This window comes from Dipodomys merriami, unplaced genomic scaffold, assembly GCF_024711535.1.
Source record: "Dipodomys merriami isolate MVZ:Mamm:240054 unplaced genomic scaffold, mDipMer1.0.p SCAF_26, whole genome shotgun sequence".
Classification (NCBI taxonomy): domain Eukaryota; kingdom Metazoa; phylum Chordata; class Mammalia; order Rodentia; family Heteromyidae; genus Dipodomys; species Dipodomys merriami.
In genome coordinates, this window is record NW_027204048.1 from 584,074 (window position 1) to 608,956 (window position 24,883).

General features: G+C 36.7%; 1 long non-coding RNA gene across 1 annotated transcript in view; it reads left to right on the plus strand.

Moving 5' to 3' along the window:
- LOC138836808 (uncharacterized) overlaps window positions 1–21,899 on the plus strand; it is a 64,492-nt gene extending 42,593 nt beyond the window's left edge. The window contains exon 5 of the long non-coding RNA XR_011375063.1: window positions 21,756–21,899. This is a non-coding gene — a long non-coding RNA (uncharacterized lncRNA). The remainder of the gene's footprint in view (window positions 1–21,755) is intronic.
- Window positions 21,900–24,883: the final 2,984 nt, after the last annotated feature.

Sequence of the window (24,883 nt, forward strand, 5' to 3'; positions counted from 1 at the left end):
TTTTTTCCAACGTGTATGTACTTTTTACTACTTTATCAAATACCAGATGCATGCAGGTATCTGGGTTTATTAATGGGACTTCTAGTTTATACTACTGGTCTTCAAACCTATTTTTGTGCCAGTACCAATCTTACTTACTACTGTAGTTTTGGAATTTCACACCTTCATTCATTATTGCTAATTTACTCAAAATTGCTTCTGTTGTTCTAGGACTTTCATTAGAATTTTTATATTGTCTTTATCTCAGTCAACAAGGACATTGGGATTTTTATGTATGTTGTACTGAATTTGTAGATTTCCTTTGGCAGTATGTCCATTTTCACAATATTAATTTTGCAAGTCTGAGAACTTGGAGGTATTTTTACTCCTAATCTTTTCTTCAGTTTATTTCTTCAATATTTTATAGTTTTAGTTGTAGTGGTCCTTCAGCTGTTAATATATATATTGATTACTTGGTATTTTAATTTACTTTTTTCAGACTATTACAAACAGCATTTCTTTCCCAATTTAATCCTCAACTTCATTTTTTTTTCATATATGGGAAAGGATGGATTTTTATTTTCTCTTTCCTTCCTTTACTTTTCCTTTCTTTTCCTGCTCATTTGCTGTAAGTATTCATTAGCTTCAGCACCTGGGAATGAGGGGGTTTATCTAGGTACTTCAGAAGTAAGTTTTTATCTGTTTATGAGGATAGTTTCCTTACTTCTTTCCCTCTTTGGGTTCCTTTTGTATCATTTCCTTTTATTGCTGTGGTTAGGAATTTCAGCACTTTATTGGAAATTAGTAGAGAAAATGAATATCCTATCTTGTTCCTGATTTTAGAGGAAATATATATACATACAGATATATAAGTATATATACATATAGATATGTAGGTATCTCTATATGTATATATATTTGTAAAATGTGTTTGTTAATGGAAGAGTTTAACACTGTACTCTTGTTGTAAGGTACTCTCAATTATCAGGATTCAGAGATGCCACAATTTAAAAGGTCGAATTTGGAGTATTTATTAAAAAGCCAGGGACTGGGCTGGGATGGTGGCTCAGTGGTAGAGCGCTTGCCTTGCATGCTCGAGGCCCTGGGTTCAATTCCTCAGCACCACATAAGCAAAAAGAAAAAAGCCGGAAGTGGCGCTGTGGCTCAAGTGGTAGAGCGCTAGCCTTGAGCTGAAGAGCTGAGGGACAGCACCCAGGCCCAGAGTTCAGGTCCCACAACCGGACCCAAAAAAAAAAAAAGCCAGGGACTGCATGGTGGACTCCTGTCTGAAAGACCAGCAGCCCAGAACAGAGCTAGCACATAGTTTCTAAAGACAAGGACGCGTACTTGAGGTGAAGACCCCAAATCTTAACAATTTAACAAAAGTGTCATACATAAAACGAAACAAGCTAAATGAGGATATTATTCCTAATAATAGTGGTTATACAAAGGCAAAGTGAATATATTTATTCTTAATAAAATGGTTGTACATAGGCAAAAAAAGTGGGGATAGTTAACTCTAATAAAGTGATAATATATAGGTTAAATGATTAGGTGGGGATACTTAACTCTAATAAAGTGATGATTCATAGGGACAATAAAGGACAATCAGGACCCCAATTACCTAGATGAAGTGGTAGTTTCCTGGAGCCCATGACAATTTTTACAGTCCAAAGAGTGTCCTCTATAACTCTAGAGTTTGGAAAGTCCCCATCTATAATTAATAGCAAGATGCCAAGATGGCTTCCAAGTTACTTAGATTCATATCCATATTTCACTCTCACCAAAAAAAACCCCAGTTAACTAAAGAAGAGGTTCACCTTAGATGTGAATGATAATAAAACAAAATGGGTTTTATTATTTAATTATTTATTTTGGGTTTTGTCAGTACTGTTAAGTCCAGGATTGTTTGTTGAATTGGTGTTCCTCTATTAAGTGCATATATGTTGACCCCCATAATTTCTTCTTCATGGAACATTCATTCCCTTTTTTATATGAGGTGATAATTTTTTAGTCTCTTCTTACTGATTTTGACCTGCAATTGATTTGGTTATAAGTATAGCTACTCCTTAATTCCTGATGAGTTTGTTTATAAGGTCTTTTTTCATCCATCCTCTCTGAATTTGTTTATATCTTGGATGATGAGGTATGGGTAGTATAGATGAGGAGAAGTGGCAGTGAAGGGATGGAAATTATTTCAAAGAAAGGATTGTTAGGATGTGATTCAGATATGATAGCTTCAGTTTAAAAATAAACAAAATAGAGACTAAAGAAGAGAGAAATCAAATATTAAATGGATTAAATGATTGGTGAAGTTAAATGGCCTTATTATAAATTACAATTTGGAAAAACCAGAGTTGAACAAATAGTCAATACATAAAACACAGAGGGCAATATTGCCCTCTGTGTATATTCTAACCTTTAATTGAAACTTTAGGTGGAGGAAAGAACCTCTGAGATTTTGCTGCTGACTGGTGCTATGTGTCTATTCTTTGATTCAGCAGGGAGTCCCAAGACTGTTTGGCTAGCAGAAACCAGCTTCATTCTCATTCAAATGATTCCATTTGTTGGATTTATTTGAGCTGTTTTTCTCATAGGCACAGATTTCCTAGAGTGTCCTAGTGATAAAGATTCACAGCCCTCTGGTCTTTCTTCTCAGGCAGGTATTCCCAAGCCTGCAGACCTTGGATAGTGTTTTCTCAATCTGCAACTGTAGCATTTTTTTTCTTTGTTAAGTAATATGTGATGTAGTGAATCTCTTTTCAACAAGATGTGCCTTTTTCTTATCTTTTGGTGTGCTCTGTCTTCTTTGGGCTTCTGTAGGTTGGCTAAATTCTTTGTTTTATATAATCTGTACTTCAGTGACAGGATTCATTCTATGGTTGGGCTTTGATGAGTGTATTTCCTCTGGTGGAGAGGAAGAGTTGTGGCTCTTTTGAAACCATGTTCTATTGCTAAGATGTTCATGTGGATAAAGTTCCACAGGATAAAAATGAAGTTTGGGAAATTTGTACAGCTGTTATTTTTGTGCAGGCAAACTGAAGTTTGGAAAAATCTTGGAAGCTGTTATTTTTGTTAACCATTAGATTCAGGTTGTTAGAGACCTGCCCTGTAATGCTGCCTCTCTTGGCAATGATTTCTCCAGGCCACTTTTGCTGAGAGGACAATGCAGCAAGTTTGTTTGTCATCATCCTGGAAGGAAGGGTCTTTTAGGCAGATAACATATAGTTTGTGTGTTGTCCTTATGGAATACAGTAAAACTGCAAAGGACAGTTTATATTGTTTCTTTTTATGGCAATTTGTAGCTTGATAGACTCCATGAGACCTCAAGCTTAACAATCAGGTTGAAACTAGAGGGGCCAAATACCAGAATTATTGTATTAGATAGAGGTCTCAGGGAAGTTAATAGTCAAGGCAACCTGAACCAGGTATCTCTCCTGAAACCCATGTTTGAGTATCTTACTGTCTAAGTTGATATGTGTTGTGTGGGTTATTCTAGATGTTAGTTTGAACTAGATTTGTTCTGACATCCCTTTGACATGCCCATTGCCTGTATCCACTTATCTGTATTGAGAATTTTTTAAATGAAATCACAGCTGCTAGGAAGTCAGTTTGTTACTGTAGATTTATAAACATTTGGACTAAGTCATTAGCTATTATGCTAGCAACAAATTATTGTTGACTAGATCACATGAAAAATGTCTTCTATTTCTTAATCTAGACTTCATGGTATTTCAAGTTGGTAGCCCCGTATACGGAAAGGAATATCTCAGGTTTTTTTTTTTTTTTTTTCTGGAGCTGTATTAATAGCCGGTGACAGAAAGACAAGGAATTCTATGCCTCCATCAGAAAGAATGACATTGCCCCATTTGTTAGGAAATGGAAAGACATGGAAAAAATTTTATTAAGTGAAGTAAGCCAGGCCCAAAGAAACATAGGTCCCATGGTTTCCCTTATTTGCAATATCTAATATATGTCTGAGTTAAGCAGAAAAGGTCAGATAAGGTGATGTTAGGGAAATTAACCCTAAGATATGTATTCAGATGATTTTTTTTCTTTCATGTGATTGTTTCTAACACATTATAAGATTATTTCTTTGTTGCTTTGTATGTCCCTCCCCCACAGTATAACCCCTGCTTTTACTGTATTTGATGTCAGTATAATTTGTGGAGGGGAAGGGGAAAAACAAATTGTTTAAATAGGGATACAGGTAAACCCATTGCAACAAGGAGATGTACAAGTCATTATGTCGAAAACGAACTTTACAACTTTGGTGCGGGGGGGGGGGGGGCGGAACGGGGAAGATTGGGTGGGGGGGAGGATGGGAAGGAATGGGAAGGGGAAACAAAGGAGGAGGCTATAATGCTTGATAAGAAATGTACTCATTATCTTGCCCATGTAATTGTAACCCCTCTGTACAGTATTTTCACAATAAAAAATATATTACATACAAAAAAAAAAAAACGAAAGGCAAGGGTACAAATTCCCATCTTGTTGGGGAGTAGACAGGCATAAGCATCAGTTACCATGCTTATAAATATTTTTCTCGACCTTTAGTTAATTTTGAAATTACAAGCACAAGTGACTTCACTTGGAGTATCACTTCTTACCTGAGCAGTTATTTCTTTCAAGTGGCTCTGTGTGGTCCTTTGATAAACTTTGTTCTCTTGATAAACTATGTCCCATGATAAACTTTGATCTTTCTTGTTGCTGAGAAAGTATCTAGAAAGTGATTTTGTTCAGTGCTGTGATGAGATATCTCAGTTCATGTAATATTCTACATTTCAGTCAGAATACTAACAGGCCAGGTAGGAGGGAGTCTGTCAATAAAACTGGCCAAATTGCAGCAACAGTAAGATAAATAGAAATGACTCCCAAGCAGGGATTACCTTGAACCCATTAAGTTTGAAAAGCTATCACTACAATAGGGACTCATGGACAAAAGCTTGATTGATGTGGTACCTGCTTGGTATTCTATCTTTGTCAGCTTGTTATCCTACAATGGGTTCATATAGAGGAACTAAAATATAAAGACAGCAACAATTAACAACAGGTTTTTTTTTTTTTTTTTTTTTTTTTTTTTGGTCCGGTCATGGGGCCTGAACTCTGTGCCTGGGCGCTGTCCCTCAGCTCTTCAGCTCAAGGCTGGCACTCTACCACTTGAGCCACAGTGCCACTTCTGGCTTTTTTTCTGTTTCCTTTTGTGGTGCTGAGGAATCGAACCCAGGGCCTCGTGCATGCAAGGCAAGCGCTCTACCACTGAGCCGCCTTCCCAGCCGCATAACAACAGTTTTTACATACTTAGTTGTATGATGGTCATTGAAAGATCCTGAGATAGATGTCACTTGATTGAATTTTGACTTAGGATAGAATTTTTCAAGTAGTCAAAAGATTGATATCACTCAATAGTACACAAGAAATTACTTTGATAATTAATATTTTCTAAGTCACTTTTGGAATATTTGTAAGAACTCATTTGCTTCATAATAATATGACCTAAGTAAGACCAAGGACAATTATTTGAATTATAGCCAATCTAATCACATGTAATTATTTTGTAAGTTCTATCTATTTACCTATATTTGAAAACATACTCTCCTACCCTTTATTATCTCCTTGAACTTTCTGAGGCTTGTGTTAATTCTTTTAGTAACCTTACTCTTTTGGGATTTTTTTCTTTTTCTTTTTGTCAGTCATGGGGCCTGAACTCTGGGCCTGGGCACTGTCCCTCAGCTCTTCAGCTCCAGGGGCGCACTCTACCACTTTAGCCACAGCACCACTTCCCAGGATTTTTTTCTTATACAAAATCATGAAACCTTTTCCAAAAATGTTCTCCATCATATGTCTTCATCTCCTCTTCACTATCTTTTTCTTTCTTTAGTTTGTATTCTTAAAACTTTATACTTTGTAAAGCTTGTATTTTAAAAACTTTTGAACTCAGATGACAGTTATTTTGTTTTTGTTTTTGTTTTTTTTACTTTTTGTCGGTCGTGGGGCCTGAACTCTGGGCCTGAGTGCTGTCCCTCAGCTCTTCAGCTCAAAGCCAGCACTCTACCACTTGAGCTACAGTGACACTTCCGGTTTTCTGGTGGTTTATTAGAGGTAAGAGTTTCACAGACTTTCGTACACAGGATGGATTTGAACTACAATCCTCAGATCTCAGCCTCCTGAGCTAGGATTACAGGCGTGAGCCACTGGCGCCTGGCTCAGATGACAGTTTTAGAGAAAATAATATAACCCTATATCTAGAATGAAAAGCAATATTACTGGTATGTTTATTGTAAAAGTTAGTAAACATATTTGTCAAAATCCATAAACTATCACTAACCAAATCTCACAACTTTATTTGACACTTGAAGTTAAAATTATCCCCTGTTTTCCCCTTGGTTTGGGCCAGAGTTGTTTTTTGTTTTGTTTTGTTTTGTTTTTTGTTTTGAGTTGTTTGGCTTGAATACAGGGGCAGGGCGCTGTCTCTGAGCTCTTTTGGTCAAGGCTAGCACTCTACCACTTTGAACCACAGCACCACTTCTGGTTTTCTGGTGGTTAAATGGAAATAAGAGTTATGGGGACTTTCTAGCCCAGGCTGGCTTCGAACTGTGATCTTCAGATCTCAGCCTCCTGAATAATTAGGATTATAGGCGTGAGCAACCAGTGCCCAGAGTTCGTTTTTAAAGGTCAGTATTTTGATTAGATCTGACTGAGACATGGTGTCCAACCTTTAAATTGATAATGACCTTTATGATAAGGCCATTTCATATTAAAATATAAGTGTGCACAGTAAGTGTGGGTTTAACTGCATTAAGCATGCATAAATGTTGAGCTCCAAATTGGAAACTGTCCATAACAACTAGTCAATTGCTTTCTATAATTCTGGTGGCAAAGAAAGCCTTTTTCACACTGTTACTGCCTGATTGACCAGTGTACAAGAATAATACATGTAAATATTAATTGAGGGTATTACTAGATAGACCTTTTAGACATCATAAGATGATTACTATTTTTTATAAATTTAGGCCTGAGCATGGAAGATAAAGGACTATTCTTTATACACAAGATATGACTGATTTGCCCGTACTTTAACCTTTGTCAATCCATGGAACCACAAAGTCTGTCCAGAGTTAGAGCAATAGAACATGATTAATTTCTCAGAAAGACGGATCCATGGCCTCTGTGGACATTTAACCATGAAGAAAATATCTCTAGGGAAAGATTATGATCATTTTCTGATTTTTTAATGACAGAGAGTATGTGGTACACTGAAATAGGATTCTTTTCTTCATTCAGACATTGTTCTCTCGGGTAGGAAGGGAAGTATATTCTGGCTTAGGCCCTCATCTTTCAGAAGAGAATGAAGGAGGGGGATAACATTATTCAAAAGGAAATGTGCACATTACCTGAGTAACTGTAACTCTTCTGTACATCATCTTTACAATAACATTTATTTATTTATTTGTTTGTTTGTTTACTTATTTATTAGTCCCTGTACTCTTCAGTTCAAAGCAAGTGCGCTACCGCTTGAGTCACAGCGCCATTTCCTGTTTTCTAGTGGCTTATTGGATATAAGAGTCTCACAAACTTTTCTGCCCGGGCTGGCTTTGAACCTTGAGCCTCAGCTCTCAGCCTCCCGAGTAGCTAGGATTACAGGAGTAAGCTACAGGCGCCCGGCTAACAACATTTTAAAAAAGGAGTCTTTGAAGGAGACGGGGATGTTGGTTACTTATGTGTTCATTAAACCACTGCATTCAAGGTGTCTGAGCTTTTGCCCCAACAATGAAATTAACAGTGTTCTGCTTCAGAAGAAGATGGAGGAAGGAAGAGGAGAGAGGAGAAGGGAGGAGGAGAAGGGGGAAGAGGAGCAGGAAGAGGAGGGTGAGGAGGATGACAACCACAATATTATTTTCAGGCAATAAAGTCCCACTAGTTATTTGTTTTTTTTCTTCCAGGGAATATGTGGCCAACCTTAAGTACAAAAGATTTTTATTTTATGCTCTGGAAATCTTTGTTTCAAGGGGCCCCATAGGTAGTCATCAGGAAACATGGGAGAGCACACATGTTATCTGCTACCATGTTAATTCACAACTTTTAAAACAACTTTTACCTAACAAGTTTTTTTCTCTCTCAAAATTGTTGCTTGTGGGTCATAGCTAGAAGTAGTTCACCAAGAAATATCTTTTAAGGTGTACTATGCCTAACCCATTTTTGTATTCCCTTTTCTTTGATTCCTGGCCACTGTGGTATGAATTGCTTTACTTTACCATTCCTTTCCATAGATGCTAAACTAAAATTGGAAGCCAATATAATTTGTTTCTTAAGTGGTTTTATGATTCATTTTGTCACAGTGAATAGAGAAGTAGTTAATGATGGAAGTTGGTGTCCAAAATATGATTATTGTTGTAGTGATTCTTGATGATGTAGTTGAGAAGTCTTTGGAATTGTTTTACAGAAATTATTTTGAATAGTTTTGAGATGTTGGCTAGAGATCCACTAAAATAATAGAGATTAATGGGCAAATCTGTTGGGATTGAAGGAAATCAGCCAACAGACAGAAATATGTACACGTTTCAGATGGAAGAAGGATTGTATTGGAAATTGCTCTAGAAGACTATCTTCAGCCATATTTTTCTGGTTGTACCTGTCCAAACACTTAGAGGCCACTGTATTCATAGTCCAGGGAGATTTGGATACTACAAAAGTCTGTTAAAGGCTTTGGTGTTAATTTTAACAATGATAAAAACGAATGAAATTTTGGTAAATTTGGAAGTGTGTATGAAATACAGTTTGTGATATGAAATGGCCAAGAGATATTGGGAACCAAGGATAGCACATTTCAGTTAATATAGTTAACTCACAGGCTCATATGTTTCAACCTTTGATACCCAGAAATTTATTTCCCTGAGCTCAATGTGTCTGTTAATAATAGAAGCAAATTTGTAATTTTTAAATGTTTTCACAAAAAATTAAAATTTAACATACCATTTATGTGTTAATCATCTTGCTCTGAGTTACCCTTATTTTGTAATGTACAGCCAGGCAGGCATTATTATCTACAGTTCAATTCCTTGTTGTGCCATATGTTCTTTTACTGAAAAGATCAGTAAAATAAGGGTTTTTTTTCTGGTAGTTTTAAAGACAATCCTGAAATCGTTCACATGGAGCATTGTGTGGGAGGTGAGGTGAAGGGGAGGATTAGAGTAGGGGAAGAGGAGGTATGAGAAAGAAAGGAGAAGAGAGGAGAGAAAAAAGGGAAAATTATCTTCTTAAAACTTACAGTATTGAACCCTAAGATATGTATTCAAATGTTTTTTTTTCTTTCATGTGATCATTTCTAACACATAAGATTATTTCTTTGTTGCTTTGTATGTCCCTCCCCCACAGTATAACCCCTGCTTTCACTGTATTTGATGTCGGTATAATTTGTGGAGGGGAAGGGGAAAAACAAATCGTTTAAATAGGGATACAGGTGGACCCTTTGCAACAATGAGATGTACAAGTCGTTACGTCAAAAAATAAACTTTACAACTTTGGTGCGGGGGGGGGGGGGCGGGGAGGATTGGGGGGCGGGAGTAGGATGGGAAGGAGAAACAAAGGAGGAGGCTACAATGCTTGATAAAAATGTACTCATTATCTTGCCCATGTAATTGTAACCCTTCTGTACAGTATTTTTACAATAAAAAAGTATAATAAAAAAAACTTACAGAATTAAAGCATAATAGATTGCTATTGAGATAAAATTACAGTGTGACCATATTCAGGTATCTGTTCCTGTTATATTATCCTTCCCTTGATTCTTCTTGTTTCCACTTGAAAAGGATGGGCCTTCTCTTAGTTATTCTAGGGTTTGTAAGTAGCTTTAAGCCCGTGCTTAGTCTTGACTCACTGTTGTCTCTATGAGCTTTTTTGCTCAAGTCAAGTGCCCTACCACTTCTACTACTTGAAACCACTTTGCACTTCCAGGTTTTTGATGGTTACAGTCTTTCTCCTCTGGGCTGACTGTAAACCATAATCTTCAGATCTAAGATTCTTGAATGCCAGCTAGGTTTACAGACATGAGCCATCACCACCTTGCTTCATGATGTCTTTCTTTAGAAGCATTCTTCTTATGGTGAAAGCTAAACTTTTTCAGAAAGTCAAGAATTTTCTTTTATGCCAACATAAGATTTTGAGTTTTTAAAATTTTCACAAGATAGTCTTAACTTTCTTCTTTCTATTTTTAGTAAGCACAGTAAAGTATACCCTACTGGAAACTTCTGTCATTCATACTTCCTAGAATCATTGTAAGGAAAACTTAAAAACAGATAAAATCAGAAGGGTTATAAGTGAAGGTGAAAAAATGAGAGAAGTCAGAGAATGTAGAAATTGTTCAGGGCAACATTTGTGAATTCAAAAATGGCCAAAGGACCATTCCAGTGAGAACCTCACAAAATCCACTAGATTTTGGAATGAAGCATTTATGAATACCCTTCAAGGCTCAGTGTGTGAACAGAACAGAAAAATTGTATCAGCCCATAAGAGGTTGTGGTAGATAATTAGCACAAATTGGGCCCTGGTAAATGATGTCTGTCATTCTAGGAGGTCTTGAGATGGAGACTGGAGGAACAGAATCAAAGCAGGCCTGTTCAGAAAAATACGTAAGAATCTATCTCCAATAATCTAAAAACTAAGGAAGAACAAAAAAGGAACTTGACTGGTGGTATAGTTTGTGTTTTTAGTTCTAGCTCAAAAAGCAAAAAGAATTTGGGATCTTCAAGTATACCTTGGAAGTGATAAGAGAGAGAGATGGGAGTAGGGAAGAGAGAGAAGATAGAAGATGTAGGAAAGAGCAGAGAGAAGAGAAGACAGGTAGAAGAGAGAAGAGATGAGAGAACAGAAGGAAAGAATAATAAGAAAATAATAAGAGAGGAAGAAAATGACCTTCACAAAGCACATAAAAATGCAACAATTATTATTATTGGGAAAATAAATTGGAGGTGATATATGTATTATTTTTTTATTTTAATATGACATTTTTAGTGAAGGAAAAGAATGAATGAAAAATAGGAAAAGGTTGATACAGACTAATTATTGTAGGCATAAAATGAAACATGATTGCAAAAATAGAAAAAGTGGCAAATGATGAAACAGAAGGTGTTCATCAGTGTGCTTTTTCAGGAAGAGCATAAGGAAGTTGAAGTGATTTCTTGATGATTGTTTCAAGTGAAAATACAGAAGAAAATTTGTGTGCTGAAAGAATTGGAATTGTAGGAATGTACCTGTTATGGAAACTTAGTTTATGAGCAGAGATTCAGTTAAATAGCAAACTTTGTGGTCCAGACTGATAGCAGTTTAATTTTAGGGTTCCTATGCTCATTGATAAAGCTTCTTAGTCAGAGAAAACGTACAGATATGGCTGCAGGAGGCTTCCATGAGTTGAGACCAACAACAAAGATCAGGAGTGAGGGTCTACTGAAGAAGGGTCCAGGAGAGTGGGGAATTGGGTGAAGTGAGGTGGAAGTGGCAGGGGCCTTGGGCTATAAGATTACACCCTGTGCTGAAAAGCATGTGCAACACTCATCTCTGATTAACAAGCAAAACCTAAAAAGCTGAAATCGGAGGTATTTGCATAGTTCATGAACCACAAGAATCATAAGAATAAGTATGTTACCAGAAGTGGAGGCCTGTATTTATTACATTCCAATTTTAATTTAATACAGATGTTGGAGGAGCGAAACATGATTTAAGAACTTAATAAAGACCAGGACTGACCAAAAAAAAAAGAAAGAAAAGAAAAGAAAAGGGGTCCAGCCAGGCACTGGTGGTTCATGACTGTAGTCCTAGCTACTAAGGAGGCTGAGATCTGAGGATTGCTGTTCAAAGCCAGCCTGGGCAAGGAAAGTATGTCAGGCTCAAGTGGTAGAATGCCTGGCTTGAGCTGACAAGCTGAAGGACAACTCCCAGGCCCAGAGTTCAAGCCCCACAAATGACAAAAAAGGAGGACTTCAGGAGAGCAGAGCTGAACTATGAAGTCCAGGCTGGTAATGAGCTAAATAATAATACTGGCCAAAGACAAGGAATGGATAGCTAGGTACAGGTAGATATCGTAAGGTATATCTACTGCATCTTTATTGAGTTCACATACTATAATTTGCATGAAGTTTGAGGGACATAAGCTTCTTGAATGAAGCAGGGAATTTCTTAAACGTAAAGTTGCCAAACTTTCAGTAGAAAAAGAAGTAAATTTTGTGTCTTTTCACTTCTGGTAAAAAGTGGAATGTATCAGAGGTCAATCCATTTTCTGAGCCAAATGCCTTTCAAAGAAGTCAGGAAATTAAGCTATTTTTAAATGTGTCTAATCTTATAGAACCGTACGGAACTAAAGCTGCACATATGGAAAACTAGATACACAAAACAATGGTTCTTTTCCAATGAAATATTTTTGTAATTATTTCTTATACACAACTATGTGGATAAGAATGTTAGTTCCTGTTGCTTCTGTGACAGATCACCAGAAAGTTACTGGCTCAAAACCACAAAAAAGGCAGCAAGGCATCTTCACATAAAATTATGAGTATAATGCATATTGATCAATGCCACCCCTTTCATTCTTCTCCCTTATGTTTCCCTACCCATCCATACTCTCAGGTGACATAGTTCAGTCTTTTACTTACTTCACATCAAATATAAGACTCTATTTGTTTACACTTCTTCCCTGTTCCTCCACAGCCAAATCATTTGTCAGCTTCCTGATAAAAGGTTTCTGATAACTTACACTCTTGTATCTATTTATCTAGATTTGCACTCAGTGCTGAATTCCACATTAGGATTCTGCTTTTTCTTTGGCTCAAATTGTAGCTATGGAAGTGTTTCTGAGACTAGTGTGAATTTAAAATGAAGATATAGTTGTCTTATGATTTTATCATGTGTTTAATGAATAATTTTATGATTAGTTTTGAATGTCAAAAATGTGTTTCAAGCTGAGTGCTAATGAGTTATGCCTGTAATCCTAGCCTGGGCAATAAAGTGTATGAGACTTTATCTCATTAACTACCAGATAACGTGAAGTAGAGTTGAAAGTGGTTCAAAGTGGTAAAGCACTAGCCTTAATCAAAAGACCTTAGGGACAGCAGCCAAGCCCTGAGTTCAAGCTCCAAGATGGACAAAAAGAAAAGAGAGAGAGAGATGTGAGATATGTTTCAAATTGGGTGCTGGGGGCTCATGACTGTAATCCTAGCTACATAAAATACTCAGAATGCTGAGATCTGAGGATTGCAGTTAGCAGCCAGCCTAGCCTTAAGCACACAATACACAAGCGTGCACACACGCACACGTGCACACCCACATCCCCCACACACACCACAAATTTCAACAAATGAAATTATATGATCTGCTCTATACTTAGTTGAAAAAATGTACTGTAGCTGGAGAGCTAAAAAATAACAGCATCTCTTAGATAAATTTTAATTTAGTGGGAGGTATGGTATTAGATTTAGTATTTATTTATCTATTTATTTATTGAGGCAGAGTTTCTCTACATAGCCCAGGCTGGCCTTTTACTCATCTCCCTCCTTTATCAGACCCCAATTGATGAGATTACCATACCTGGCTAACACTTAAGTTTTAGATTTGTAGATCTGGTGTTGTAAGGTATATATTAGTTTTATTTTATAAACAAAATATATTTAGGTACCAGTCAAATTTAATTGATAGGTGTTATGCTTGCAAGGAATTATTTTTGGGTTACTGTTAACCAAACTATTGATGTAGATAGGTGTTCAGCAGAAGATTTAAACTACTCTCTGTCATTCTCTCTCTTCTCTTTGTCTCTCTCTCTGATCTCACTCATATTTCAGGATAGTTGTTTACTTTACAAAATCTAGACAAAATTTCTGTTCTCCTATCCATGATGGAGAAATTTTTAAAAACACTATAAATTATTTTTCATTTTTAAAACTTTTTTTTTCCATCATGAAACATTAAGCCCCAGTGTTGGGCTTAAACTCAAGGCTTGGGCACTGTCCTTGACCTTCTTTAGCTCAAGGCTAGTGCTCTACCACATAAGCCACAACTCCATTTCCAGCTCTTGGGGGGTTAGTTTATTGGAGATAAGAGTCTCATGAACTTTCCTGCCCAGGCTTGCTTGGAACTGAAATCCTAAGATCTTAGCCTTCTGAGTAGGTAGGGTCATAAGCATAAGCCACAAGTGCATGGAAACATTTTTAAATCATCTTTAAGTAGTGTACAAAGGAGTTGCTATTCAACAAAGATGTTGAATACAATGCATCTTGATCAGTATTACCCCCTTCATCATTCTCCCCATCCTTCCCAATCCCATCCCTTCTCTGTTTTCTTAATTTTGTATCTGCTTTGAATTTTATGACTGAATTCTCCCCCTTGATGGAATTTTTACAGTAGAATTGCATTTGGAATATTAAGAATTGAGAAATTTTAATCAAGAATATATGATGAAAAAGTCACTATACTCTTTCTTAGAAACAATGATGGTACCAAAATGTAAAAAGTTACAACTTTCTAAATCTTCAGTTTTGTTAGTAGACTTTGCTCTTTTCCCAGCCTTTAAACAGTTGAAGGAAAGAAACTTCTATTTAGTATTTAAAACTGCATGACTTTTATATTCCATCTGTAGAAAGGTGGCTCCTTAGCATTTCTTGAATATTTTTTTAACATGGTCAAAGAAGATACATTGATTACACTTTCTCTCCAATTCTCTGGAATGTGACTAATATTTCTTTTAGCTTTACTTACAAAACCTGTAAAATTGAGTTATTTTTACTTTCATGATGGACAGGAAATTTTGAGAAAATACCTGTTGGGGTTTTCTTAGACATGCTTCACCCACTAGTCATGTGTGAAGCAGAGTGACAAACCTTCAGCCTACAAATTAAAGCTGTAGGGAGAGGAGGTAGCAGTGGGAGCAGGATCTGGTTGAAGAACCTTACTGACAGCCTCTTTCTTTCTTGTGATAGTGAGAAGTGAGCTATTGGCTGTTCAGGACCCTTTCAAAGGTGGAGTTTGTTCTTCATTTTATTCTGTTAAAAAAAAAAGGTAGTTTCTCATCAGGAAGAGGTTACAAGTTTAATAAAAGCCAAATATTTACTGTGTGCCAAAAAATATTGTGCCATTATGCCAGCTAGCATACTGGATGGAGATGTCAAAAACCATAACTAAGTACAGACCTGCAATCCCAGGTTCTTATGAGTTGGAAATAGAAGAATTGTGATTTGGGGTATTCTGGCCATAAAAAGTTAGTGAGATTTTTTCTCATTAACAAGCCAAATATGGTACACAATACGGTACACCAAGAACAAGCCAAATATGGTACACCTTTTAACCCAGCCATTCAGAATTGCAATTTCAGGTCACATGGGTGAAGGCATGAGACCTTATCTGAAAGTTTAAAGAAAAAAGCACTGAGTTCTGGCTTAAGTGTTAGACCGCCTGCTTGAATTAAAACGTAACCAATACAAGAGAGTGAGCCATACAAAAAAAACAAACCAAGTTTGGGTTAAAATAATAAGGTGGCATAGTAAGTCTCCAAAGCATTTTAGCAAAGTCTGTATGATCATTGAGTAATTACAATTACTCTAAAACCTCCCCATTACACAGTCTCTCTTAATCTACAATATCCAAGAGCCAAACAAGTAAAATTGCCCATATGAAACATTCTTGGTCCCAAAAGCAGACAAAACATTTTCTAGCATTTTGAAGAGTGAGTATATAATCACATATTAAGTATATACAATAGGCCAGACTTCACGTTTTGTGTTAGAAAATAAAACATATCTATGCCCAAAGACTGTAGAGATAGATAATGCATACCTAGGGTTAATGTGAATAGTTTGTATACATTACATTTATAATTTTCTTTAAATTAATGATGGGCAGTGTAATTGCGAAAGTAAATTGGGACATAGTTTTCATGTTTTTACCATTTTAAAAATAGTAAATACTCTCAAATTTAATTCAGATTTCTTTAGTTTGCATTGGTGTCTGCTTAATTTGTGTAAGCAAGGTCTTAAACAAGTGATTGTGAAAAGGAAAGCAATTTATAATCTATATATGAACATTTCTCTCAGTATTGTGATGAAGTTCTTTTAAGAAAGAGTTTGCTGTCTCTGTATTTGTTTACATATGTGCTATTTCTATCAGAAAAGAAGTTTAAAGAACTGGGAGGGGGGTAATCCACTAACAAGATAGAAACTGTAAAGATTTCTTAGTATTAGTCAATACCTAGATTAATCTAAACCTTGCATTTGTTTGGTAACACTTGAAAATCTTTTTGTTTTTTAAAAGATGGCTTTAGTATTTAGCTTGAGTTGGTGTTGAATTCACAATCCTCCTGACAAGATGTGGTTTCATTAAAATTTTGATCAAGAGAGTAAAAATGTAATTCAAAGGTATATATATTTATATAATCATATATAAAAGCATATATGTATGCCATACATAAGCAACTGGTTTCATGATAGACATATGCAAGTGCTGAAGATTCAGAGCAGTAAGAACTCACAGGGCTGGTGGGAAAGTAAATGGTATAGGCACTTGGAAAAACATTTGGAATTATATTAATATAGGCATATCCTATGATTCAGATAATTCATTTTCAGGTTTATACCTGACAGAAATGTGTATGCTTATGTACCAAGAGAAATACACAAGAATATCTCTACAAAGTAAAGATAATGCACAAAATGCTTGTCAATAATAGGCCCATACAATAGAATATGGTACAGTAATGTGCACAAGTGAACTACAACCAAATGGATGAAGTCTGATAAACATGTTGCATGGAATAAGCCAGATAAGCAAAAACATCCTATGTGTTTCTATTTATGTAATTTTTAATAAGACAAACTAAAATACAGTGCTTAAAAGTGTGTGCTTAAGAGGTTGAGTGCTGGTGGCTTGAAACTGTAATTCTAGCTACTCAGGAAGCTGAGATTTTAGGATTGATGTTCAAAGCTAGCCTGTGTAAGAAAGTCGATGAGACTCTTACCTCAATTAACAACCAAAATTTCAGAAGTAATCTGTGGCTCAAGTGATAGAACATCAGCCTTGTATGAAAAAAGGTAAGGAATAGTGCTTAGGACCTGTGTTAAAGTCCCAGTATTGGCAAAAAATGCAAATATGTATGTATAAGTGACAAAAGTAGAAAAGAAAATGAGAAAATGCTGTCATAATAGTTAGGTGAATAATCATCTTTGGCAAGGGGCATAGCCTACATTTTTAAAAAGTGGGCATGATATGTCTTTTACTTATAAGAAATGTTTTACTTTGTAGTGACCACATGGGAAATTTTCTTTATAATATATGCTTGAGCCAAAAATTTTCATTGTGTGTATGTTCCTATATGTGTGCTATATGTTATATTTACAGAGAAGATAGTGGGACAAAACCATATGGTGACCTAGGACAAGACACTTGTCCTAAACATTTTAACTTGGTATATAGCTTAAATAAGTAAACTGTTAAGTGTTAATAGCTAACAACAGTTAATAAATAACTGTTCAACTGTTAAGTTAAATAAACTGCTCATAGCTTAAATAATACATTCACAGAGCTGTAGTGATTAAATATTTTGAAGGCCTACTCAACTGTAGCAACTTTTCAGTTCCTTGGATAGCTCATATTTGTATAAGACATTCATCCTTATCAGAAAGCTTTGACTTAAAACTCTGCCTTGAGGGAAGAGCTTTTGCAAAGCAAACACCTTGTAAAGGAGCCATGCTTTATAAGTACGCATCACAGAAGTAGGACAGTTGGTTATGCCTAGTAAAAATAAAAGAAATTTGGAACAAAATGATTTCAAATAACACTTTCTAAAATATTCATTAAGGTGAGTCTTCAGAGATATTTCCAATAAGTCTTTCAAGTTATTGTAATAAATGTGAAAGATGGGTTTTGTTCCTGGTGTCAGTATATCCAAAACAAATATTCTCACACATATCCCATGATTCAGATAATTCATTTTCAGGTTTATACCTGACAGAAATGTGTATGCTTATGTACCAAGAGAAATACACAAGAATATCTCTACAAAGTAAAGATAATGCACAAAATGCTTGTCAATAATAAGCCCATACAATAGAATATGGTACTAAGCTACCATATGGTGCTAAGCTACCATATTTTCCTTCAGTAAGTTACATCTTTTAAGTGCTGGCAATTGTAATGAAAGGTTTGTTTGTTGCCAGTTCTGGCACTTGAACCGAGGGCCTGGGCATTGTCCCTGAGCTTCTTTTTGCTCATGGCCTAAGGCTCTACACTTGATCTACAGCATCACTTCTTTTTCAGTAGTTTTAAGAGTCTCTTGGAATTTCCTGCCCTGGCTTGCTTCAAACTGTTATCCTCAGATGTCAGCCTTATGAAAAGCTACGATTACAGACTGAGCCACCACTGATTTTTAATACTAGGGTTTATAAAGATTATTTCCTAGGGATAACAGATTGGTATCACATTGCCTGGATCTTACACAGTATTATGGATTTATAAATTGCTACTATAAATCCAAATCTCAATATACTTAAACTTGATTAACTTAATTGATAATTAATTGATAATGGCAGGTTGAATGAAACACTACTGATTATCCTAAACCTTATACATTTTGTAATTATTGTTCATTTAAAACTTAATAGAAGCTTTCAAATTTATAAATGGTAAATCTGTTAATAAGTAATAAGTCTGGTAACTCTGGTAATAAGTCTGGTAAATTTTAGGTATAGTGTTAGCCCAGTATATATGTGTTAACCTCAACCATGTTGACAAATATATCACTGCTGGGGAATTCAGCATTTATTTTTTTTTATTTTATTTGAGAACATACTGTACAGAGGGGCTACAATTACATGGGCAGGATAATGCATACATTTCTTACCAAGCATTGCAGCCTCCTCCTTTGTTTACCCTTCACCTCCCTTCCCAGCCTCCCCCCTCCCCCCACCCAATTATACCCCCCTCCCCCCCCCCACACCGACATTGTAAAGCTGGTTTTGACATGACATTTTGTACTTCTCATTGTTGCAACAGGTCCACCTGGGAATTCAGCATTTATGAATGTAGTATGCATTAAGAAACACACACACATATACACACACACAAACACACACACACTGTGGCCATAGGTTGCTGTTCCCTTCTGTGCCAAGTACTAAATACTCTTCTCTAATTCTTATTAATGACCTGCAAAGAGGCACTTGTTTTTATCTTTTTGTAGAGAGGTTAAGATACATGCCCAAAGTTTAAGAACTAACTGTAAATAGTAAAATAGAAATTTATTCTATGCTTTGCTGAAATATTAGGTGTGGGCATGTACATCCATCTTTAAGCTCAGGTGTTTCTTTGAAGAATCAGTCTCTTTGTGTATAAATAAATAAATGTTATCTTCACAAATGGAAGTTAAAACCAAATCTAGTCTACCACAAATACTGGAATGACTTACAGCTTTTACAGGAAATAAAAATTTCCTAGAAGCAATGAACAAGTTTTATGAATAGAACAGGCTGAATGTGCTTCCTGGTGGCATTTTCTTTGAAATGCTGACAAAAGGAACTTGGTGGGGTAGTGGAAGGGAGAGAAGAGTTGGCATAGATCTTTATAGGGATGACTAGAATGCACTCCTACCTTCTGATTCATTTTCATTGTCTCTTCAGTGTGGTCGAGGAGGAGTTTTTCCCAAAGGAAGTCAGGTTCATATATACTTGGAGGCAAGGGTACTGAGAGAGTTTCCAACAGTGTGGACCACAGTTGAAGGAGCAATTAAAGGTTTCTGTAATGGACATATTTAGCAAGGTGCATTGAGACTCTTCAGTTCACACACTCTAGAGAAAAAAGGAGAATAAGCACAAATCTAAGGGCTACATACAAGGAAGGGAGTAGTAATGGAGGTTGGGAATCATTGTTCATTTCCAGGACCAGAGAAATCCTTTCCAATTTTGTATAAAGTTTAGATCCTAGAGAAGAGCAGCTTTAGGCAAAGTCAACATACCATAGACAAACTTGGGCTTCTGAGAATTTTCTCAATGACATCATTAGATTATGATATTTACTCGTGCTCGATTACTTTTGTTTACTTATAAAATCCACCGAAAAGCACAAAGCATGCTTTTTGTCCTTAAACTGTATTTCTACACTATTCAATACCTCCAAACTTTGTAGTAATAGCAATAATTATGTCTATTTTAACTCTAATTGGTGTTTTACCAAACATATCTTCTGTAGTCTTCTTAACAAGCTGGATATTCATTCTTTACAAAGGTGAGTGGATTCAGAAAGAGAGATTTGGGGTAACATATACAAAAATGTATTTCTGGTTACTGAAGGATACTGTGATTTCTTCCAATACAGTAGTTTTGTAATGCTTTGGATCATTCTACTATTGAGTGATGCAGGAATGCAATGGGAAATAAAGCCTCATATTAGACTAATAAACTACTATTCTCCTAGGGCCTCACAACTGGAGGATTCCTGCTGTTCACTGGTAAAAGTACATTTTAAGATACCTTTAATTTTTTGATAGGATGAAAAGTTCTAATTAGGAAGTATCACAGGTAATCAATGTTTTGCTTCTGGATATACACTAATTACCATAGACACTGGAAACCAAGAAGATTTTGTGCAGATTAATACCCTCTCTTTTTGATGAACATGCATTGATGGCTATTGTATTTGTGAGGCTTTATGCCACAAGTAGGCCATCCTGTACCCAACTCACTTTGTTGTGGCAAATTGTATTTTTCTGGGTCATCTCATCCGATTTTACTAATATAAAGATGAGAATGTGTTATTTGTTTGTAATCAGATGTTTGACTCTGAAAGAGGTTTTCGAATGAGCTAAAGGCATCAGTGCTCTCATAGAGAAAGTGTACAGCTGAAGGCTGGTGGAAAATTAGCAGAGCAGTCAGGAATGTGAAAAGATGAGGCCTTAATTTTAGCAAATTACTGTATTTCAGCTAGATTTTGCTTCTCAAATGAAAGTATTAATTTGATAGTGAAATGAATGACATGGAAAACTGGTTTTCTTTTTGATTGAAGCTTCAATTTTTTATGTGAAAGGATCTTGTTTCCTTAAGATGAACAACTGTCAGACTTAATAAATGCCAGATACATCTGTGCTCTAAGGGTTAAATTTATGACCATTAGAGAGCCAGATATGCTGCTGGCACTGACACATTTCATTCAGAAGGAAATTGTTTACATCCCTAATTCTTTACATCCCTATATATTCAGCAAATGTAGAGCAAATACCCAAAAAGGTTCCAAAATCTGGTATTTTAAAAGTCTAATGTCTAACAGTGCTTTTCAACCTTGAGAATATATTAGAATCATTTGGAAAACTTTGAAAGCTATGTCTGACTGGATTGCTATTTTAATAAACTTCACATGACCATTTTGAGTAATGGAGGACCTAGGTGTTAGTATTTTCAAAGTTTCCAAGGAAGTTAGAATGAAAAATTGAGAACTTCTGACCTGAAGGGTGAAGGAGAGAGCTGGGGTGGGGTGGAAAAAGAATGAGGGTGGAATGCAGACAAAGGCATGATGTGCCATGAATAGTGACTCTGGAACTTGTAGAATATGGGTTTGAATCTTAGGTAGGTCTACCCCATGTAGAGCTGTGTTACATCAAATAACATCTCTTTTGAACTTGGTTTTGCCATTTTATGAGTATATTAATACTTAAATATTTTATGGAGTGCCTATGAGAATAAAACAAATCATAGATGAAAAGTCTCTGGCACATTGTAGGCTATTTAAACATAAATCATCCTTACTTTTATTAATAGGCAACACCAAGTACATATACACCAGAAACTTTTTGGAAAAAGGAAAGAAGGTGAGAAAAATGACCTTAGGGTTGATAGAATGACGGAAGAGGAGAGAGGATAAGGACACCTCCTGTTCCAGCCACCAACCTTACCTCTGCATGTATGAGCATAGGAGTGTGATTCCCAATAGAAAGTACATCATGAGGGAGCAAACCATCAAGAGAAAGCTCTGGTCTTCTCCAGCTGTAAGTGCTGTGACTGTTTTCCTTTTGTCCAGGAGGTCATGATTCCTGATTTTTTTGTTAGACATTTCTGAAGTTGAAAACAATAGACTTTTACATGAAGGTCTGTTAATCAGCATACTCTTCCCTTACAGGAAAGTTTCTGCCATTGCATTTCTAGGGCTGATAGATGTAGAGGCACTCTCTAAAAACAGCCTAAGTATTATCCCAATTGGTGGCAACTGCTTCCCAAAGCATATGAACACATGAATTCTTATATACCCACATACATATATGTATACACTCAAATGTAAGCACACACATATAACCACACATAAACACACCAACTGAATGGGAGCTTACAATTCTGTCTTTACCTTGGGGCTCATATCTTAACAGTCCATTAATTTTACTTCTTTCCAATTCTAGAGAAAGCAATCCCTTTTACTCTGAAAATAATACCTTGGATTTATTGGTTTTACCATCTATCAAGGTGATTATGATGGATAGATTTTAAAATTTTATCTACTTAAGCATGAATTCAAATAAATGGCAACATATATTATGAATCTATTAACTTAATCCCTATGTTTCCTCAGTAGAGATAGAAGTTATTATGGTTAATATTTGTCTCAAGCTTATGATAGCTTTGGGCTCTATTGACTTGAGATTTATAACCATACTTTTGTTTTTGCTTGTTTGTTTTGGAGCAGCAGTATAAGATGAATAAATGAGGTTGGAGTCCTAATTTTACCATCTACTGTCTGTGTATCAATAACAAGTTCCTTAATATTTCTGATCCCCAGTTTTCTACAGAGTTGAATTAATGTTTCAATGAGCTATTGCTGCATAAGACAGCAGAGGTCAGTTATCCAAGAATAACTGACATGTAAGTACTTAATAAGTCTTTTTATTAGAAAATGGAATGGAGAGCAATGGATAGTCATGCATGTTATAACATCTTAAAACTACTATCATTTTCCAAAGGATTTCTAAAAGACAAAATGGCAAGAAAATGAATATCACTTAATTCTTAGTAATGAGGGATTGGATTGGAAAAGATAGCATAAAAACATGAGAAATTCTGGGGTGTTGTGTTGTTTGTTCAGACTGTTGTATACAAGTGTGGATTTGGAAGGCAATGCTCAAGAATTCCAGAAAGACTGGTCATCAAATTAAAAATCTAATTTCTTTTTTTGTGTGTGCTTCAACTCAGGGCCTGTGCTGTCCCCTTAGCTTTATTGCTCAAAGCTGACATTCGACCCTTGAGCCAAAAGCTTCCAGCTTTTTGGTGGTTAATTGGAGATAAGAGTCTTATGAACTCTTCCAGGGCTGACTTCTAACCTTGATCTGTATATCTCAATCTCCTGAGTAGAGGAACCACCAGTACCTGGTAAGTCCACGCTCTTGATTTCTACTTAGATAAGGATGTTGTTGGACATCAGGACATTGGTAGAGGAAATGTTTCTGGCCTTGTGTGTAGGAAACAGAGGAAATGTTTCTGGCCTTGTGTGTAGGAAACAGGAGAAAAAAAATGAATGCCCAAAAAATGGAGAAAAAAGCCCTTTGTCAATTTTTTCAGCTTTAAACAAAAAGCAATATGACTTCAGTTTCCTTTGAGATTTTTATTCCTAATTACTCATATTTTTGGAGGAAGAAATGAGTAGAATCTAGCATTCAGTTTTGTAGGCGATGAACAAGATGTTCATTGTTTGCACACCTGTATATAAGTAGCGTTGTGCTCCAGTGCACTTTCTGGCTCTTATGGCACCTTAAACACTGTTCTAATTGGCTGGTAGAATATGGAATGATTGTTAAATTAATATATGAGATTGGATCTATATTTAGTTACAGAAGTTTCTGGGGAAAACTGTTGATTAATTTGGTTACCAGTGTACAAACTTAGGTAATTAGCTTATTGTTACTGTTTAGAGTTTATTTGTGAGGTAGCTTATGTACATCTTACTCTTTCTTCAATGAGTGGAAAGAGCCCCATTGAAGGTGGAGAATCACAGCTAAATTATCTTTCTTTTTCTATTTTTTTTGGTGCCAATAGTGAGGTTGAACTCAATGTTATAAGCTTTCACTTGTGTTGTTTTACTCAAATTTGGCACTTGAGCCACATCTTCATTTATTATTATTTATTGGTTAATTGGAGATAAGAGTCTCACAGACCTTTCTACCCAAGATAGTCTCCCGGGCCAGGCTCACAGAGCCCTGTCCAAGCTAGTGTCAACTGGATCAGACTGCACAAGCCTCACAAGAGCAATGTCCAAGCCAACTCCTCCTGGACTGGCCATGGCCAGCCTCACAGAGCCCTGTCCAAGCCAGCTCCTCCTGGACTAACCAGGGGCCAGCTGGACAAGCCCTGTCCAAGCTAGTGCCACTTAGATTGACGCAGGCCAGGTTCACAGAACCCTGTTCATGACAGGACCGCCAGTTCCGGTCATGGCCAGGCTAACAGAGTCCTGTCCAAGCCAGTGCGACCTGGATTGGCCGGGCCACCATCACAGAGCCTTGTCCAAGCCAGGTCCTCCTAGACTGGAATGGACCTGCCTCACAGATGCTTGTCTGGACCGGACCAGGCCAGCTTCTCCTGGACCGGACCAGGCCAGTCTAACATGGCCCTGTCCAAGGCAGCACCATCTGAACTGGCCTGGGCCAGATTTACAGAGTCCTGTACAAGCCAGGGCCACCTGGACAGGCCCGGGCCAGGCTCACAGAGCCCTCTCCAAGCTAGCATCAACTGGACCAGACTGCACCAGCCCCACAGAGCCCTGTCCAGGCCAGCACTGCCTGGACCGGCGCAGGCCAGGGTCACAGATACCTGGAGCCACCTGGAGCAGCCCGGGGACAGCCTTTCGAGCCCTGTCCAAACCAGGGCCCCATGGACCAGCCCCTGGACAGCCGTTCGAGTCCTATCAA